The sequence below is a fragment of the Oncorhynchus masou genome, chromosome 18 (genome assembly GCF_036934945.1).
Source record: "Oncorhynchus masou masou isolate Uvic2021 chromosome 18, UVic_Omas_1.1, whole genome shotgun sequence".
Classification (NCBI taxonomy): domain Eukaryota; kingdom Metazoa; phylum Chordata; class Actinopteri; order Salmoniformes; family Salmonidae; genus Oncorhynchus; species Oncorhynchus masou.
In genome coordinates, this window is record NC_088229.1 from 13118221 (window position 1) to 13134260 (window position 16040).

At 44.3% G+C, this 16040-nt stretch overlaps 1 protein-coding gene across 4 annotated transcripts in view; it reads left to right on the top strand.

Moving 5' to 3' along the window:
* The first annotated feature begins 826 nt into the window (after nucleotides 1–826).
* Nucleotides 827–16040, top strand: part of LOC135503999 (serine/threonine-protein kinase WNK3-like) — a 100434-nt gene continuing 85220 nt past the window's right edge. For 3 of the 4 annotated variants that reach the window (XM_064922235.1, XM_064922237.1, XM_064922238.1), the window contains exon 1: nucleotides 827–1344. The gene's annotated coding sequence lies outside the window, so the exon portion shown is untranslated. Of the gene's footprint in view, nucleotides 1345–8074; nucleotides 8154–16040 lie in introns of those variants that run through there. The other variant, XM_064922236.1, reaches the window with a different exon arrangement.

Genomic DNA, 16040 nt, shown 5'->3' on the forward strand with positions numbered 1-16040 from the left:
ATGACTGCATGTTAAGTATGTATTTGGTCATCTGATTACTGCAATCTTCTTTACGGGTTGATGTAATGACAATGTGAACGATTGAAAAAGCTGATGTCAACTGATGCTCTTGAGACATACAGTGCAGCCCTTGGTTCCCTCCTGTCCATTATCTTAAAATCGAAGCTGATCCTAGATCAGCACGTCTCCTCCGTCTTGTTACATGCAGCCCCAGATCTGTGGGAAGTCATGCATAATGCCCCCATCTGCATGCTCCATGAAGAATAGGAAGCAGTGTCATGCACCGTGGACAGACAGCAGTCATCTGTTTAAACCCATTAGGGGGCGCCAAAAGACGGGGTTATTCAGTTCATTCTGTACTTGTGTGAGTGCCTTAACCAGGGGTCTGCGGAATGGGAAGAAAATGGCCCCTTTTCACTGAGATCTCTTTCTTTGTCATGTTTTGTGGAATGTGACCATTATTCCATCTGCATGCTTTTTGGGCATTATGCAAATTATATGCTAAACCCTGGCCTTGAATTTGAGCCGATGCATAAGAAATGGGGAAATGACGCCTAAACATCAATTTCACAAATGACAAGTCATAGATTTTTGTTACGTGCAATTACAGACATTTCTAGCATGCCCAATCTAAATGTAAGAAGAAGAACTCAAATGCCATGTAGAGCAGGTCATACGTATTTGCAAGACAACAATGTAATGGGGCTTACTACTGTGTAATGCAATATGTCATTCAAATGGGAGAGGCCACAACAGAAAGCAGGCGAGTTGAATGCCGCCCTCTTGTGGCCCATTTCAGCAGCGCTCGCGTGCGCACATCAGAGCCTCCTCGCGGGTTGTCGAGAGGAATGGAGAAGTCAGCAAGCGCGTGCAGTTACACCTTGTACACAGATGGCCGTGTGACTCCTATCTTGTAAATTATGTACATAAGTAACGTCTGAAGGTATCTGCATGTATAAGTGTATATACATTTATGTCGCATATCTGTGTGGCACATACCGTTAGACCTGCCTGCTCTCGTGTAGATTTAGAAAGACTCGACTCTAGTTGGGATTTTCAAACTTGGATTTACCGACACGCACTAATGGTGAAGCTCAAATTTTAAAAATGAGTCGTATATTTGAAAATAAATCGTATATTGCATAATCTGATGGAATATTGCTGTTAAAATCATTATAGGCAATGAAGTGAAATTTAAAGGTCGCTTGAGCAACGTTTGAAATAATTTGTGTAGCTACATAACGGAATATAAATTATAGGGCTTGTTTAGCTAGCTTGCTAGCTGTCTGGGTTACCAGTTTGCCTAAAAAAATCAGAACGGACGTCACCTGATGATACATTTAGGTAAGTGCAGTTTTCTTGTTTTCTTGCTACATTGTTTCAATTATAACGAATTTCCAACAGTGCTGGACAGCTTGGAATAGGATCCCTATTTCTGTTCACCAGGGTAGCTTAGGTGTTGCAATCTGTTATTGTACGCTAACTACCATGATGTCTAATTGGGGAGTTAAATGCTTCTACTCGGTGATATCGTGCCTCACATTTTCTTATTTAATCCCCAGCACAGGGCAGGCTTCAAAATTTATATATTTTTTTCATAGGTTACATTGTTTGCGTTATGTCAGATTTCTGTAATGCTGGATAGCCTAGTATTCGCGCCCGTGCGCCTGCTCCATGGAAAATGCCATCAAATGTATTATTTTCCAATTGCTTGTTACGTCAGTTTAGCTTCCCCTGCTGAAACAACAAATATATTGTCTTATTATAACCTGGCGTATCCATTTATGATTTTTGTGGGATTTCAATCTGACGTGTCAATCATAAATTATAGCAAACCCTCGCGCGCTAGGTGACAAACATTTATCCTGCCACGGCTTCTACAGTCTGCAGCAGTCAGCCAGCAAGAGGAGCCTTTTGAGGAAGGACCTGCGCTTGGCCGTGTTGTGTTTATTGTAAACAATATCAGGCTATAGGCTACAAACACCATCATTAATTGCGTTTTGCTTTTATGCTAAGGTCAAATTAGAATCCATCAACATGATGTGTCTTCTGACGACAACCACATATGGCCCTATACTACAGCCTGTAAAAATGACTATCATTGGCTGTCACTGGCTTGTCCATTTGTAAATCAGAATTGCCATTGCCAAATTTTTATCCTCTTTTATTATTATTAAATGTTTTATATATATACATATACATAGTGATGATTCAAAATACTTATTTTTTTGTTTAAAAAAAGTTTGTTAAAAGAGAGCATCAAAGCACTGGTATAATGTTTTATTGGATCCCCCCACTGGGAGTAATAGCAGATGGTAGCGTCTGAAATTGCACCCTATTCCCTATATAGTGCACAACATTGAACAGAGCCAATAGGGCCCTGGTTAAAAGTAATGCACCATATAGGGGATATCTGGATAAGAGCGTCTGCTAAATGACTTAAATGTAAATGTAAATGTAATATGGTGCCATTTTTGGTTCAGCCATGTCCTATAATAGTGATGTACTCAAGTCGTTATCAGACCACTCCTTCTTGACAAAAATGCTGAGGACTTAATAAATTAACCCCCTGATCCCAGTCACTGAAAACCATAAAGAGTACAGCTTATAATAAATCACTATTCTAATATAAACTATGAAACAGTTTGGTTCAGAGGTGACACTCAGTAGCATAGAAATAAAATATGTGCCGTGGTCTGAGAGGCGAGGGCTCCATCCACCATGTGCGAGGGCTCCATCCACCATGTGCGAGGGCTCCATCCACCATGTGCGAGGGCTCCATCCACCATGGGCCAGGGCTCCATCCACCATGGGCCAGGGCTCCATCCACCATGTGCGAGGGCCCCATCCACCCTGTGCGAGGGCTCCATCCACCCTGTGCGAGGGCTCCATCCACCATGTGCGAGGGCTCCATCTACCATGGACGAGGGCTCCATCCACCATGGACGAGGGCTCCATCCACCATGTGCGAGAGCTCCATCCACCATGTGCGAGGGCTCCATCCACCATGGGCCAGGGCACCATCCACCATGTGCGAGGGCTCCATCCACCATGTGCGAGGGCTCCATCCACCATGTGCGAGGGCTCCATCCACCATGTGCGAGGGCTCCATCCACCATGTGCGAGGGCTCCATCTACCATGGACGAGGACTCCATCCACCATGGACGAGGGCTCCATCCACCATGTGTGAGGGCTCCATCTACCATGGACGAGGGCTCCATCCACCATGTGCGAGGGCTCCATCCACCATGTGCGAGAGCTCCATCCACCATGTGCGAGGGCTCCATCCACCATGGGCGAGCGCTCCATCCACCATGGGCCAGGGCTCCATCCACCATGTGCGAGGGCTCCATCCACCATGGGCCAGGGCTCCATCCACCATGTGCGAGGGCTCCATCCACCATGGGCCAGGGCTCCATCCACCATGGGCCAGAGCTCCATCCACCATGTGCGAGGGCTCCATCCACCATGGGCCAGGGCTCCATCCACCATGTGCGAGGGCTCCATCCACCATGGGCCAGGGCTCCATCCACCATGTGCGTGGGCTCCATCCACCATGTGCGAGGGCTCCATCCACCATGTGCGAGGGCTCCATCCAACATGTGCGAGGGCTCCATCCACCATGGGCGAGGGCTCCATCCACCATGTGCGAGGGCTCCATCTACCATGGACGAGGGCTCCATCCACCATGGACGAGGGCTCCATCCACCATGTGCGAGGGCTCCATCCACCATGGGCCAGGGCTCCATCCACCATGTGCGAGGGCTCCATCCACCATGGGCCAGGGCTCCATCCACCATGTGCGAGGGCTCCATCCACCATGGGCCAGGGCTCCATCCACCATGTGCGAGGGCTCCATCCACCATGTGCGAGGGCTCCATCCACCATGGACGAGGGCTCCATCCACCATGTGCGAGGCTCCATCCACCATGTGCGCTCCATCCACCAGGGCTCCATCTATCATGGACGAGGGCTCCATCCACCATGGACGAGGGCTCCATCCACCATGTGCGAGGGCTCCATCCACCATGTGCGAGGGCTCCATCTATCATGGACGAGGGCTCCATCCACCATGGACGAGGGCTCCATCCACCATGTGCGAGAGCTCCATCCACCATGTGCCCGGGCTCCATCCACCTTGTGGATCGGAGCTCCATCTCAGTAGTAGACCTAAGACACTTTAGTAACATGTTGTAATCCTGACTCATCACAGAGACATCCGCTGATTAAGGCCCTCTCACCTGGATTAGATAGACTGTTGAGTGTGAGGGGAGGGGAGGGGAGGACAAGGGACAGAAGAAAGGAGTAAAGAGGAGAAGAGGGGGGAAGGGATGGGAGGACGGGGTTGGAGAAGGGGAGGAGAGGGGGACAGGGGAGGACAGGAGAGAGGAGAAGAGGAGAGTCGACAGGAGAAGAGAAGCGAGCAGAGAGGGGAGGACAGGAGAGAGGAGAAGAGAAGGGGAGTGGGACAGCAGAATAATAGACGGTTAGATAATACTTCTTCCTCTCACTCTCGTCTCTCTGAGTGATCTCACTCAAACTTGCACTCGCTCTCCCCTCCCCCTCTCTCTTTCTCTTCTCCCCCTCTCTCTGAGGGATCTCAGTCCCCCTCCTCTCTGAGGGATCTAAAGGTCCTCTGTGTGCTTGCTACCTACACTGCCCTCAGTGTCACATGCTTGACCTGGATTGGACAATAGTAGTTGTTGTGTTCTTAAGTCTTGGGTTCCTCCAATGGGAAGAGAACAACCACTGTGTGTTTGAGTGTTGTATGGAAGTTCCAAGTCCCAGTCTAAATACAGGACAGGAGAAACACTATCAAAGAGTCGGATACTGTGATGGTAATTATGATTAGAGGAGAGGAAGGAAGTTTAACTTCTCTTTTCAAAGTTAGATAAGGCATTTTATGTCTTTGAACATCTCTCCTCAAAATAGATTCTTATTGTAAACTGTGTTGTTGTTGTTGGACGGTCTGATGTCTGTGTACAAGTGCACATTTTCATTCAGCTTCTATCCAAATACAAACTATTCCTCTTCCTGGTATGTTGCTCAAGTCTAGACCTGTTAGCTGAAGCTGTGTGTTTTGGGCGTTGATATACAGTTTAAGTCGGAAGTTTACATACACTTAGGTTGGAGTCATTAAAACTTGTTTTTAAACCACTCCACAAATTTCTTGTTAACAAACTATAGTTTTGGCAAGTCGGTTAGGACATCTACTTTGTGCATGACAAGTAATTGTTCCAACAATTGTTTACATACAGATTATTTCACTTATAATTCACTGTATCACAATTACAGTGGGTCAGAAGCTTACATACACTAAGTTGACTGTGCCTTTAAACAGCTTGGAAAATTCTAGAAAATGATGTCATGGCTTTAGAAGCTTCTGAAAGGCTAATTGACATAATTTGAGTCAATTGGAGGTGTACCTGTGGATGTATTTCAAGGCCTACCTTCAAACTCAGTGCCTCTTTGCTTGACATCATGGTAAAATCAAAAGAAATCAGCCAAGACCTCATACATTTTATTTGTAGACCTCAGTCAGGTTCTTCCTTGGGTACAATTTCCAAACGCCTGAAGGTACCACGTTAATCTGTACAAACAATAGTACGCAGGTAAACACCATGGGACCACACAGCCGTCATACCGCTCAGGAAGGAGACGCATTCTGTCTCCTAGAGATTAACGTACTTCGGTGCGAAAAGAGCAAATCAATCCCAGAACAACAGCAAAGGACCTTGTGAAGATGCTGGAGGAAACAGGTACAAAAGTATCTATATCCACAGTAAAATGAGCAAGGTAGAAGGTAGAAGGTAGAAGCCACTGCTCCAAAACCGCCATAAAAAAGACAGACTACGGTTTGCAACTGCACATGGGGACAAATATCATACTTTTTGGAGAAATGTCCTCTGGTTTGATGAAATAAAAATAGAACTGTTTGGCCATAATGACCATCTTTATGTTTGGAGGAAAAAGAGGGACGCTTGCAAGTCAAAGAACACCATCTCAACCTTGAAGCACAGGGGTGGTATCATCATTTTGTGGGGGTGCTTTGCTGCAGGAGGGACTGGTGCACTTCACAAAATACATTGCATCATGAGGAGGGGAAATTATGTGGATATATTGAAGCAACATCTCAAGACATCAGTCAGGAAGTTAAAGCTTGGTCACAAATGGGTCTTCCAAATGGACAATGACCATAAGCATACTTACCTAACCAAAGTTGTGACAAAATGACTTAAGGGTACAATGTCAAGGTATTTGAGTGACCATCACAAAGCCCTGACCTCAATTCCATAGAACATTTGTGGGCAGTACTGAAAAAGCGTGTGCAAGCAAGGAGGCCTACAAACCTGACTCAGTTACGCCAGCTCTGTCAGGAGGAATGGGCCAAAATTCACCCAACTTATTGTGGGAAGCTTGTGGAAGGCTACCTAAAACGTTTGACCGAAGTTAAACAATTTAAAGGCAATGCTACTAAATACTAACTTTTGACCCACTGGAAATGTGATGAAAGAAATAAAAGTTGAAATAAATCACTCTCTCTACTATTATTCTGACATTTCACATTCTTAAAATAAAGTGGTGATCCTAACTGACCTAAAACAGGGAATATTTAATAGGATTAAATGTCAGGAATTGTGAAAAACTGAGTTTAAATGTATTTGGCTAAGGTGTATGTAAACATCCGACTTCAACTGTAAATTAGTCAGACTGTCCCAGGTGTTGCTTTATATAGGCTATTTACCCAGCATCACTGTTCATCTCGGTATCCATCCCTCATCACATACGTCCAACCAGAGAAATAAATTAAGCTTTTACATGAATCATGCATTGACCCCAGGACAGCTCCAGTTACGGGTATGCCTTTAGGATTTTCCAGTAGCCTTTGATTGAATACAAAATGGCTGGTACTTGATACTTTGACCAATAGGACACATGCTTTCATCTCGTCATCAAAGTACTGTATCACTATTCATCCTTCTGAGATTTGAAATGTAAACTCAGATGTCTGAATGATAGATACCTGCCACTGATGTCTGAATGATAGATACCTGCCACTGATGTCTGAATGATAGATATCTGCTACTGATGATTGAATGATAGATACCTGCCACTGATGTCTGAATGATAGATACCTGCTACTGATGATTGAATGATAGATACCTGCCACTGATGTCTGAATGATAGATACCTGCCACTGATGTCTGAATGATAGATACCTGCTACTGATGATTGAATGATAGATACCTGCCACTGATGTCTGAATGATAGATACCTGCTACTGATGATTGAATGATAGATACCTGCCACTGATGTCTGAATGATAGATACCTGCTACTGATGATTGAATGATAGATACCTGCCACTGATGTCTGAATGATAGATACCTGCCACTGATGTCTGAATGATAGATATCTGCTACTGATGATTGAATGATAGATACCTGCTACTGATGTCTGAATGATAGATACCTGCCACTGTACATATGCTCCCACAGTTTTATTGTGCAATGTTTTTATTGTGCAAAGGTCTTCATCAGGCTCAGATGTCTACAATCCTTTGAATGGCCTTATTTAGATGTGTTGCCAGGCAGAGGACAGTGTAGCAACAACTCTTGTATTCAAACTTTTCTTTCTTTCCAGCACACAGACAGGGAGGCAGGGTAGCCTAGTGGTTAGAGCGTTGGACTAGTAACCGAAAGGTTGCAAGTTCAAATCCCGAGCTGACATGGTACAAATCTGTCGTTCTGCCCCTGTTCCTAGGCCGTCATTGAAAATAAGAATTTGTTCTTAACTTCCTTGCATAGTAAAATAAAGGTAAAAAGACACACACGTTCATACACACGCTTCCCTACCACAGGGGTGGGATGCCAAGAGACCAGAGGTGGCAGAACGGAGTGCTTGGGTTGAGATGTAGGGTTTGAGCATAGCCTGAAGGTATGGAAAGGCATTTCCCCTTGCAGCTCCGTAGGCAAGCACCTTGAAGATGATGCGAGCTTAGACAGGGTGACATGGGATAACTTGAACACCAGATGGACTGAGCTATTCTGGCTAAATTTCAGGGGTTTGATGGCAGCAACGGGGACCCCAGCCAACAGTAGTCCAGACAGAAGATGACAAGTGCCTGGATTAGGACCGGCACCACTTCCTGTGTGAGTAAAGGTCGTATTCTACTGATATTGTAGAGCGGGTCACTGCTTTGATGTTTGCAGAGAACAACAGGGTGTTGTCCTGGGTCACGGACATGCCAAGTCTCCCCGCCCCACTGAAGGGTTTGAACCCACCAGTAGTGTGGGTCAATAGGGCAGCGTGGCAGCGGCACACCAAACACAAATAGATCACTATTTAAGTCAATGACGTCATAATGAGTGTATTGGCGGCGATTTGTGCAGTGCTTTTATTTCTATGACCAAACTGCTGTGCCCTGGACGGAGCAATACGCCACAGGGCAAAACCCACCGAGCTTCGGCTCCTTATGCTCCTAGTCACAGTCAGTGGCCATGTCTGAATACCAATACTAGCACACTACACACCTAAACTGCATTTCGGCGTTTGATCTAGTAGAATTCACTCATCTTTTCCGACATGTTTGACAACATCTGATAATGAGATAAATTGATGTGCTGTACCAAAATGAATGACTGGCGGGCATTGGATGGCGCCTTCCGAGTACTATTTCTACAAATTTCACATATTATTTAAAAAAAATGTGTTGTATAATATTTAGTACACTAGTATGGGTATTCGAACACAATCAGCCACTCAGCCTATGGAAATATTACTATGCTAATGGAATCAAATAGCTCCAGTCATTTTCCTCTATACCCAATCCACTCTCATTCCTCTCTTTTTCTCATGTTCTCTGTCCTATTCATCCCTGTGCAAACAGTAGTTGTTTTTGTTCAAGCAGAAATGTAGCTATAGTCACTGCTTTCATTCACACAAACACTGGCATATTTAATCAGGGAGAATCCCCCACAACCCCCTTTTTGTCTGTGCCCCCCTCTTCATTTCTCTCTTGTTCTCTTTCACACAACATTTTTCCCACCCCTTCAAACTAGCCAGCCCCATTGCTTCTTTCTCCGCACATTTATAGTCGCTCTGGTCCAGGGTTAAGTGCCTTGCTCAAGGGCATATCAACAGATTTTTCACCAAGTCGGTTCATGGATTTGAACCAGCAACTTTTTGGTTACTGACCCAACGCTCACCTGCCGCTCTTTTTCTCTAAATCTCTCTCCCTCTCTCGCGCTCTCTCTCTTTCAATTTGGAACCTTGATGTCCCCTCTCTCCACTCTCATTCCCTTTCTGTCCACACACACACACACACACACACACACACACACACACACACACACACACACACACACACACACACACACACACACAAACACTGCACCCCCCCCAACACACACATGCACGACCACGCACACAGTGAAACACAAACACACACTGACACGCACCCCATTCCCCAGGCTCCTCCTTTGTCCGCCTGACTAAATCACCAGAAGTTGTTCAGTCCCAGGGGATTAATGTGTGTATGCCCATGAAGGGAGGGATGAAAAAGAAGGGAGAGAGGGAAAGCGGGAGCACAGTGTTTGTTATGTTTGCATTGCAGCGACTCTGTGGTACAGAGGGACCCTCTGTTGTCCATGTCCATGGTGTACTATGTGATGGAGTCTGTGGTAGCCTAAATTGTGTGATGGAATTTAGTTTCCCATGCTTGCATTAGCTGTACATTAACTACGTTTTCAAACTTTGAGTTCATGTTTCATTAGAGAAGTATGGGGTTACCACGTGACACATTTTATTGTAGCTAGTTTGTCATGTTTGCAGTAGACTGTAAAAAAAAAATCTACTTTGAGTTCCAGTTTTATAGAGATGTTTGGGGTTAAATGGAACTGAGCAGTAATAGGCAAATTGTAAACGATTCATAATAATCAACTGGAAGAGTCATGATGATTTCTGCTGTGCATTAAAAAATATATATATTAGGCTGCATGTCAAGTGTACACACCTAATATGGTCCATAAAGGGCCTGGAGGGACAGGGAGGCAGAACACAGCTGGATGTTCAGATCTCATTACATGTAGGCCTACTTGATGTAACTCCATTACTGCAAGGCTGAATGGATGAGCTTCAGACCAGCAGTGACATGATGTGATTGTGAACATGTACCTTCACACAAAAACACAGGGTCTACGATCCAAATGGCAACATAATCCCTATATAGTGCACTACTTTAGACCAGCGACCTATACACCCTATTCTCTATATAGTGCACTACTTTTGAGCAGGGCCCTGGTAAAAAGTAGTGCACTATTTAGGAAATATGTTGCCATTTGGGACACACACCATACAAAGCCTCCCAAAACCAGGCTTTGTCTTAACAGTATTTTGTTTGTTATCCTTATCTCTTATGACCACTGATATTGATCATATTTGCTGCCAATTTGGGAGGTAATTTCCCTGGTGTCAGGATTTGTTATTTTTTTTAAAGAGGACATGTGTTTGTGTGCAGGCACGTATGGTACAGTTGTGTGTGTATTAGAGGTCGACCGATTAATCGGAATGGCCGATTAATTAGGGCCGATTTCAAGTTCTCATAACAATCGAAAATCGGTATTTTTGGGCACCGATTTGGACGATTTATATATATATATATATATATATATATTTTTTTTTTTACATCTTTATTTAATCTTTATTTAACTAGGCAAGTCAGTTAAGAACACATTCTTATCTTACAATGACGGCCTAGGAATGGTGGGTTAACTGCCTTGTTCAGGGGCAGAACGACAGATTTTCACATTGTCCAATCTTACAGTTAACTAGTCCAACGCTATAACGACTTGCCTCTCTCTCTCGTTGCACTCCACAAGGAGACTGCCTGTTACGCGAATGCAGTAAGCCAAGGTAAGTTGCTAGCTAGCATTAAACTTATCTTATAAAAACAATCAATCAATCATGGGGCGGCAGGGTAGCCTAGTGGTTAAGGCGTTGGACTAGTAACCGGAAGGTTGCAAGTTCAAACCCCCGAGCTGACAAGGTACAAATCTGTTGTTCTGCCCCTGAACAGGCAGTTAACACCACTGTTCCTAGGCCGTCATTGAAAATAAGAATTTGTAATGAAATGTGAAGAAGGCAGTGATGCAACCAGCCAGGGCAGCTCTCGATGGGGCAGCTGCAGTCTCTTGAGGGGGAGTAGGTTTTGTCGTGCCCTCTTCAGACTGTCTTGGTGTGATTGGACCATGTTAGTTTGTTGGTGATGTGGACACCAAGGAACTTGAAACTCTCAACCTATTCCTCTGCAGCCCAGTCGATGAGAATGGGGGTGTGCTCGGTCCTCTTTTTCCTGTAGTCCACAATCAACTACTGTCTTGATCACGCTGAGGGAGAGGTTGTTGTCCTGGCACCACATGGCCAAGTCTCTGACCTCCTCCCTATTGGCAGTCTCGTCATTGTCGGTGATCATGCCTACCACTGTTGTGTCATCGGCAAATTGAATGAGGGTGTTGGAGTCGTGCCTGGCCTTGCAGTCATCAGTGAACAGGGAGTACAGGAGGGGACTACCCTTGCCAACTGGGGGCGGCCGTCAGGATGTCCAGGATCCAGTTGCAGAAGGAGGTGTTTAGTCCCAGGGTCCTTAGCCTATTTATGAGCTTTGAGGGCACTATGGTGTTAAACTCTGAGCTGTAGTCAATGAATAGCATTCTCACATAGGTGTTCCTTTTGTCCAGGTGGGAAAGGGCTAGATGTCGACCGATTATGATTTTCCAATGACAATACCGATTATTGGAGGCCCAAAAAAGCCGCTACCGATTAATCGGACGATTTGTATTTATTTATTTGTAATAATGACAATTACAACAATACTGAATGAACACTTATTTTAACTTAATATAATATATCAATAAAATCAATTTAGCCTCAAATAAATAATGAAACATGTTCAATTTGGTTTAAAAAATGCAAAAACAAAGTGCTGGAGAAGAAAGTAAAAGTGCAATATGTGCTATGTAAGAAAGCTAACGTTTAAGTTCCTTGCTCAGAACATGAGAACATATGAAAGCTGGTGGTTCCTTTTAACATGAGTCTTCAATATTCTCAGGTGGTAACAACCACAAGCTCAGAGCGAGTGACGTTTGAAACGCTATTAGCGCGCTAACTAGCTAGCCGTTTCACTTCAGTTACACCAGCCTCATCTCGGGAGTTGATAGGCTTGAAGTCATAAACAGTGCAATGCTTGACGCACAACGAAGAGCTGCTGGCAAAACACACAAAAGTGTTGTTTGAATGAATGTTTATGCGCCTGCTTCTGCCTACCACCGCTCAGTCAGATACTTAGATACTTGTATGCTCAGTCAGATTATATACAACGCAGGACACGCTAGATAATATCTAGTAATATCATCAACCATGTGTAGTTAACTAGTGATTATGATTGATTGATTGTTTTTTATAAGATAAGTTTAATTGTAGCTATCAACTTACCTTGGCTTATTGCATTCGTGTAACAGGCAGACTCCTTGTGGAGTGCAATGAGAGAGAGGCAAGTCGTTATTGCGTCGGACTAGTTAACTGTAAGGTTGCGAGATGGATCCCCTGAGCTGACAAGGTGAAAATCTATCGTTCTGCCCCTGAACGAGGAAGTTAACACACCGTTCCTAGACCGTCATTGAAAATAAGAATGTGTTCTTAACTGACTTGCCTAGTTAAATAAAGATTAAATAAAGGTGTAATTTTTTTTAAATTATGCATTAATAGGTGCCCAAAAATACCGATTTCCGATTGTTATGAAAACTTGAAATCGTCCCTAATTAATCGGCCATTCTGATTAATCGGTCGACCTCTAGAAAGGGCAGTGTGGAGTGTAATAGTGATTGCATCATCTGTGGATCTGTTGGGCGGTATGCAAATTGGAGTGGGTCTAGGGTTTCTGGAATAAGGGTGTTGATGTGAGCCATAACCAGCACTTCATGGCTACAGATGTGAGTACTACCGGTTGGTAGTCATTAAGGCAGGTTACCTTAGTGTTCTTGGGCACAGGCACTATGGTGGTCTGCTTAAAACATGTTGGTATTACAGACTCGGACAGGGAGAAGTTGAAAATGTCAATGAAGACACTTGCCAGGCGGTCAGCACATGCTCGCAGTACATGTCCTGTTAATCTGTCTGGACCTGCGGCCTTGTGAATGTTGACCTGTTTAAAGGTCTTACACACATCAGCTGCGGAGAGCGTAATCACACAGCTGGTGCTCTCATGCATGTTTCAGTATTATTTGCCTTGAAGTGAGCATAGAAGTAGTTTAGCTCGTCTGGTGGGATCGTGTCACTGGGCAGCTCTCGGCTGTGCTTCCCATTGTAGTCTATAATGGTTTGCAAGCCCTGCCACATCCGACGAGTGTCAGAGCTGGTGTAGTGCGATTCGATCCTAGTCCTGTATTGATGCTTTGTCTGTTTGATGGTTTGTCAGAGGGCATAGCTGGATTTCTTATAAGCTTTCGGGTTAGAGTCCCGCTCCTTGAAAGCAGCATCTCTAGCCTTTAGCTCAGTTTGGATGTTGCCTGTAATCCATGGCTTCTGGTTGGGGTATGTACATACGGTCACTGTGGGGACGATGTCATCGATGCACTTATTGATGAAGCCAATGACAGATGTGGTGTACTCCTCAATGCCATTGGAGGAATCCCAGAACATATTCCAGTCTGTGCTAACAATCCTGTAGCTTAGTATCCACTTCATCTGACCACTTTTGTATTGATCGAGTCACTGGTGCTTCCTGCTTTAATATTTGCTTGTAAGCAGGAATCAGGAGGATAGAATTATGGTCAGATTTGCCAAATGGAGGTTGAGGGAGAGCTTTGTATGCGTCTCTGTGTGTGGAATAAAGATGGTCCAGTGTTTTTTCCTCTGGTTTCACATTTAACATGCTGATAGAAATTTGGTAAACGGATTTAAGTTTCCCTGCATTAAAGTCCCCAGCTACTAGGAGCGCCTCCTCTGAGTGAGCGTTTTCTTGTTTTCTTATGACAGAATACAGCTCATTCAATGCTGTCTTAGTGCCAGCCTCAGATTACAGCTATGAGTCTTCTTGGGAAAGTCTATAAAATCTTTGCACACATGGATTGTGCAATATTTGCCCATTATTCTTTTCAAAATTCTACAAGCTCTGTCAAGGGGTTGGGGATCATGGCTAGACAGAAATGTTCAAGTCCATAGATTTTCAAGCAGGTTTAAGTCAAAACTGTAACTCGGCCAATCGGGAACATTCACTGTGTTCTTGGTAAGCAACTACAGTGTATATTTGGCTTTGTGTTGTAGGCTATTGTCCACTGAATGGTGAATTCCTGGTATAAAGCAAACTGAAGCAGGTTTTCCTCTAGACTTTTTCCGAAGCTCAGCTCCATCCCGTTTCTTTTCATCCTGAAAAACTCCCCAGTTTTTGCCGATGTCAAGCATACCCATACCAGGATGCAGCCACCACCAAGCTTGAAAATAAGGAAGCTGTTACGCTGTGATGTTTTGTGTTGAATTTGCCTCAAACATAAGGCTTTGCATTCAGGCCAAAAAGTGTATTCCTTTGCTGTGTTTTTTTGCAGTATTACTTCTGTGCTTTGATGCATGTTTTGGATTATTTCTATCATTCTTTTCTATCTGTCATTTAGGTCATTATTGTGGAGTCACTACAATGTTGTTGATCCATCCTCAGTTTTCTCCTGTCTCAGCCATTGAACTTTGTAACCGTTTTAAAATTACCAATGGCCTCATGGTGACATCCCTAAGCCGTTTCCTTCCTGTCCTGCAGCTCAGTTCAGAAGGACGACGAGATCTTTGATGTGTCTGGGTGGTTTAAACATAATCCACAGCATAATTATTATCTTGACCATGCTTAATGACATATTCAATGTCTGATTTTTTATTCTTACCCATCTACCAATCACTGCCGTTCTCTTTGAGGCTTTCGATAAGCTCCCTGCTCTTTGTAGTTGAATCTGTGCTTGAAATTCAATACTTGTGTGTGTGTGTGTGTGTGTGTGTGTGTGTGTGTGTGTGTGTGCATATGTGTGTGTTTGTGTATGCGTGTGCATGTGCATGTATACATGTGTGTGTATGTGCATATGTGTGTGTTTGTGTATGCGTGTGCATGTATACATGTGTGTGTGTGTATGTACATATGTGTGTGTTTGTGTATGCGTGTGCATGTATACATGTGTGTGCGTGTGTGCGTGTGTGTTTGTGCGTGTGTGTGTGTGTGCGTGTGTGTGTGTGTGCGTGTGTGTGTGTTTATGCGTGTGCATGTATACATGCCTGTGTCTGTGTGTGTGCTTGCGTGTCTGTGTCTGTGTGTGTAGGAGAGTCAGTGACTGCGAGGGAGAGAGCGATGGGCTGTGTCAGTGTGAATGTGTTTGATGCACTGTGATAACTCTGTTCCATGGGAACTCCTTGCCCTGGGGACACTGGGGAATAAGCTTGTGTTTAAAGGAGATATTCCCCCGTGTCACCTATTTCCTGCTGAGGCCTTACCTATCGACCCATGTCTGTCTCATTCATAGACTCACTTATATCATGTCTGTCCCCATTCCCCACTGTCTGGTCCCATATCTTTTTGTGCTGTCATGTCCAATTCATTTTCAATGACCATAGGAGTTGGTAAGATAGCACAAACAGATCTGGGACCAGGCTAATGTCTGTCCTATATAATATGTTTGTCTCCACTCTGGTTCCTTTCCCTTGTTTGTGGTCAAAGGACAGGAAAGGACAAAGAGAAAAGTTCAGGTTAGCACTGTAATGTGAATGAGGTATAAGTCAATTGAGAGGTTTGGAATAATATTACTGTAGCTACCTGACTAGACAGCAGCTGGACCTACAGTACTTCTATGACATGTATCTATAGACAGAATAGAGTTTGTGCTCTTTATAGTTATAGTGTCCACCTTTCATCTTTGTCTCAATCCTCATTCTGTAAACAGACTATAGCCTTAATGTAGGCCACAGATGGAGGAGCTTGCTATAGCATGTATTACTGTACTGTATGGGTC